The following is a 5,953-nucleotide window of genomic DNA, read 5'->3' as shown; positions in this document are numbered from 1 at the left end:
GTCCATGTCTTGTTCAAAATTTGTTATGAGTTTCCTTCGTCTAGCGTTCTCAGTAGGTGGAAAATATTTCTTCATAAACTTTTCCACGACCTGTTCCCATGAAGTGATCTCTCCCGGCTCGAGAGAATATGCCCATTTCCTTGCCTGATCACAAAGAGAAAATGGGAACAAAGTTAGTCAAACTTCTTCGGCAGAGATGTTCGGGAACACAAAAGTATTTGATAACTTGTAGAAATACAAGTTATTTATGTTGTTTTATTTAGATAATGCGGAAAAAAGAAGGGAAAGTTGCGTCGATAGTATAAGAATTGGCTGAGAAATACAAAAATTATAAAATATCGTGAACACACCCACTAACCCCATTGTGATGGCGAAATAGAATTTCCAAGTCTGTTTTGCAGGAAATAGGTCACCACATGCATTAATTTCTCAAGGACAAAATGAACAACGCATCTACTCCGCATGCGCTAATCGATCAAGAACGAGGAAAGATCAACACAATGACGGCATGCAGTAATCAAAACAACTACACCACATGCGGCGATCGATCGAAGATGTGAAGAGCAACGCATTTGCAGGCGATTCTGACAAGTGTACAGCTTTCTGTTGTACGATTCTGACAGATTGATTGTGGAGCGGAGAAGACTTTTCCATTACGCCATGGCAGGAATTATCAGAATTATACAGTGGGACCACCAATACAAAAGAGCCAAGGTCTTGTCTATAAATAGCTTCCTTGAATTCATTGCAAAGGAGGCTGGTCTGAAGAGACTTTGCAAAGAAAATCTGGAAGAACGACGAGACAAGGCTAAAAAGTGAGTCTCCGAGCAAGGAATTCTTCCGATTCCCGAAGCTGAAGCTCTGTACAAGAGGTCACTTCTACCGGGAAAGCAAGCCTGAGAGGAAGCTTTCCTCTCCACTCATCCATACGCCAACAAGCATAACGTCTCCGATCGGGATCTGTGTCAAGGCGTTGATATTCTTTCCGTATTTGTTTCTATTTTTTCATTTCATCTACTATGTTCATCTTCTTTAATCTTTCATTCACAAATCATGTATCAAATGCTTATCTTTAGATTTAAATGCTATTATCGTCATCATTATCATCTCTCTGTTCCTTTCCATACATTTATCAGCCATTTTCTCCATCATGTGTTCTTAATCCCCTAGGTAAAGAGGAAGAATTAAGCGAGTGAATTAATCTTTATTAAGGTAATTGTCTAAGTTTAGCTAAAGCATGCTTGACGACATCTTCACCTGTGAGAGCAGAAGTGAAGATGTTATTCCGCCTATCGAGAGAAGGTTGGAAGAATGCGTTAACTAAAGAGAGAAGTATTTTCAGAGATGGAAACAACCTTGCATTCATTACGTTCATCTTCGTTTCACCATAGACGTATGGAAGCGCGGCCGATCACTGAAAGGTGTAAGCCAAGTGAAAGCGGAACCTTAGTTGCATCCTTAACAAGATTGACGTACTTGCGATGTTCTTTCCCTCTACTCGTTCTCTTTTTGATTCATTCACAAGACTTGCATCACATTCATTAGATTCTTTTGTACAACTTCACAGCCAGTCCTCATCCTGTATCATGGTAGTTTAGACATTTATTTTATCAACGCATTTTAATTTACAATGCAATTTTACTTTAAGCGCAATTTATATTCCTGTCAAACTAAATTCTTTATTCTTTATGATAACCAGTCGCATTTACCACATTAGTATCGCATCTAAACGACAACAATCCCCGTGTTTAACCTCAGGTCATTCTGAGAAACTTGCATTGGAATTATACTTGGTTCCAGCACAAGAAAACTTGTGACACGCACTACATCATCGTATACTACGAAGCATATTATCATCAACGCATACACTTAGAATGTAGTATCGCAAAATATCTTTTTCACAACGCACTTGAGCGCATAGCACATCATCAATTTTCATTCATAAGCCATGCGTTAGAGTTAGATAAAGAACATTATAAATTCCCGTTACAAGTTTATGGCTACATGAACTTGCATTACATTCATCCATCAGTAGTGTGCATAAGCGATACATAACAAACACAACATAACATTCCATTTTTATCCTCACAAGTTTATGGCACCATTGCCGGGGATTGGTAATGGTATAGTATTGAATATTTTTGTGGTATTTTGCAGGACAGATCTCTGCTGTACTGTCTATATCGTGAAGAGCAGGCTGACGGTTTATGAGTACTGGAACTGATCTAGACTTCGAAGCTGTCGCAAAGATCGAGTGTACTTTTTGCGCAAGGGCATGTCAGAACCAAATTAGGCGAAGAAGAGCAAACATGGCTAACAATGAAAGGCCTAAAGCAAATCAAGGGGCGAATCAGCCAACGCAAGATCCTGTCTTTCTTACTGCTGATCGCAATATCCCTAAGAGAAACTATGTGGCACCGAATCTTTACGACTTCTCACCCGGCATTTCAAGACCAATGGTTAAGAAAAATACACTTTTTGAAATTAAGTCGGTCATGCTCCAGATGATTCAAAATGCGGGGCAGTTCGGAGGTATGCAAGGTGAAGACCCGCACGCCCATCTGACCAGCTTTGTGGAGATGTGTAATACTTTCTCCATTCCTGGCGTTACTCCTGAGGGAATTAAACTATACCTCTTCCCGTACACACTGAGGGATGAGGCAAAGAGGTGGGCTCATTCGTTGGAGCCCAATGAAATAACATCATGGGATCAGTTGGTGGAGCGGTTCATGAATAAATTCTTCCCTTCAGCCGCCAACGCAAGGAGACGGAGGGATGTGTTGAATTTCGAGCAGATGGAAAACGAGATTCTAAGCACCACCTGGGTGCGTTTCAGAAGATTGGTGAAGAATTGTCTGTATATCGAGATTCCCGATTGCGTTCTTATAGAGACCTTCTTTTTCATCAACGCAACAACACACCCAAAACTTATTTATTTACTTGGTTACCCCAAGGTTTTCATAAATATTACCAATGTAACTATTTTCACAAGTCCCTGTGGTCCCGCTCTAAAAATCTGATAATTCCTGCCCTGGCATAGTGGAAATGTTTGCTCTACTCCATGATCAATTTGTATGAATCGTACAATAGAAAAGTTGTACAGTGTCAGAAGTCCTTGTGAATGCGTTCCTCTTCACATCTTCGATCGAATCGTTGTATGCGGTGTAATTGTTTTGATCTCTTATCGATTGCCGCATGTGGTGGAAGTGCGTTGGTCGTTTGAGTCCATGATCGATCGTCGCATGTGCTGCAATTGTGTTGTTCTTTCTTTGTTCTTGAATGATTGCCGCATGTTGTGATAATCCGTTTTTCTTTTTGTCCTTGAGCGATTGTCGCATCCGATGACCTATTTCCTGCAAAACAAAGACGTGGGCATTCCATTTTTTGCCATCGTAATGGGGTTAGCAGGTGTGCTTGCGACACTTTACAATTTTTGCGTTTCTAAGCCAATTTCTATACTGTCGATGCAACATTTCCTTCTTTTTGCCGCATAATCTAAATAAAATGGTATAAATAACTTGTATTTCTACAAGTTATCAACTGTCATACCATAGGTACTACTGCTCAGATACCTTCTCCGTGTTCTTTAGTATCGAGCTGCTTGGATACCTTCTCTGTGTCCTTCAGTATCAAGCTATTCAAATCTAAGACTGAGCTTTAGTATCTTCTCATCTAGTCCTTCAATACTGAGCTACTCATGCTAAACTTGCATATTCTTATCTCTTAATGAGTAGTTGCCCTAAAGCATTCTGTACTAACGCATCCTCATATTCATTGAAAATCATAGCATAAACATAACATTAATGTGAAATGTGTTACTTGGAAACTATTTGAGAATAGTTGTCATAAATAGCTTTCAATAAACATGTTTTGCTAGACATTCATAAGCATTAGAAATTTACTTAAAACATTTAAAGCATTTAAAGTCACTCACAGTCTTTGGCAATCCTCATCATGTACTTCTCCTTTTGATGTCAAACCTTTCAATGCTAAGCACACTATGCATTGAACACTTAGCCAAATTCTTAGGTCTTAACTTGACTAGGTAGCAACTTCTTCACCATGCGTCCATGGCTTGCGTCCATGCCTTATCTTAAGCGTTCAAGTCTCCTATGTGGCCAAGCTTTCAGCCCACGCCAACTGCCCATCGCATGGCCCATTGTATAGCAACCTTTGTGCTCATCGTTTAGCTCATGCACCCATCTTATGGCACATCAACACATGTCCCATGCATTCGTTTAGTCGCGCCCACAAGCTTCAATGCAACCTTGTGCCCAACATCTTGTGCGCCTGCCTGCAGGGTCATTTGCCCACACAACACTTGCGCTTACGGCTTTAATATGCATTGCATGGTCTAATGCTTCTCAGTGCATCCTTGTGCCAATTCGGCCTTCAATGCATGTGCTCAGCGTCATCGTCAGGCCCTTCAAGTTGCTTGCTTGTTCAACCCAAGCAGCTGCCTGCTTATTTAAGATTCTAGATTTAAATTTCAATTTTAATAACTAATTTTCCAAGTCTTTTCTCAAAATATTTCCTTCTACAAACATTCTCTAAAATGTCTTAGCAAGCTTACCTTAAAATTTCAGCTAATAATTCCTTGTGGTTGGGCCGGAATCCTAAAATAATCAAAACTGGCCCAAGCTTACCCGAGAACTCGACCTTCAGTCGGATTCTTCAATCTTCAACTCGATTCCTCTAGAATTTCCTTCTAGAATTTCAACCTCAGCAACTAGACACACTCAGGGTTTTAATGGCTTTGAAATTACTCCATTTTTGCAAGTGAATTGCTCAAATCCTCTCTTTGAAGTCGAGCTTCCCTTTTAAACTAGCAGTTGCATGTTCTCCTTTTAATATCAAGCTGCCATTTCATCCTTAAAGGGATAACATCAAACCTGAGTATGACAGATGGCTCAACTAATCAATCACTAAGTTGATCCTTTCCTCTTGGTTATCAACACAAGGGTCCGCTCCTAAGCCAGCGCTTGCAACCACATAACTGCATGCCTCCTCCACTCAATGCATCGCCCAAACTGGCCAACGCATAGCTCACTTAGAGGCTCTTGCGTCCCTTCCTCGGTCGTATACTCCTAAGCCAAAGCATGTCCTAGCCCACGCATAGCTTATTCTTAACATATCAACCAAGCATTAGGCCTTCCACGCTTCATCGCATAACTTTAGCGAGCATCAAGTTTCAACGCCTAGCATTCTTCGTCTAGCTTTGCGCACATCACATACCCCATCATCTAGTGCTCAATGCCTATCATCTATCGTCTAGCACCCAGTGCCTATCGTCTATCGTTTAGCACCCAACACCTATCGTTTATCGTCTAGCGCCCAATGCCTATCGTCTATCGTGTCACACCCTATACGATCACCCACGCACAATGCCTCAATGCCCAGCGCCTTGCTCACGTGCAACCGAGCACTTCCTCGCCCATGCCTGGCCTATTTATTGCATGATAGTTCATCCTTACTACACGACCGCTGATAACTTGTAGAAATACAAGTTATTTATACCGTTTTATTTAGATTATGCGGCAAAAAGAAGGAAAAGTTGTGTCGACCATATAGAAATTGGCTTAGAAATGCAAAAATTGTAAAGGGTTGTAAGCACACCCGCTAACCCCATTGCGATGGCAAAATGGAATGTCCAAGTCTTTGTTTTGCAGGAAACAGGTCACCGTATGCGACAATCGCTCGAGAAAAAAAATGAACAACACATTATCACTGCATACGACAATCATTCAAGAACAAAGAAAGAACGACGCAATTGCAGCGCATGCGACGATCGATCACAGATGAAAACGATCAACGCATTTCTACCACATAAGACAATCGATAAAAAGATTAAAGCAATTAAATTGCATGCGGCGATCAATCGTAGGTGTGAAGAGTGATGCATTCGCAAGAACTTCTGACATTGTACAGCTTTTTTGTTGTACGATTCTGACAA

Source organism: Benincasa hispida, chromosome 5, assembly GCF_027475165.1.
Source record: "Benincasa hispida cultivar pf3 chromosome 5, pf3_genome.v1.1, whole genome shotgun sequence".
Taxonomy (NCBI): Eukaryota; Viridiplantae; Streptophyta; class Magnoliopsida; order Cucurbitales; family Cucurbitaceae; genus Benincasa; species Benincasa hispida.
This window is presented reverse-complemented; position numbering follows the sequence as displayed.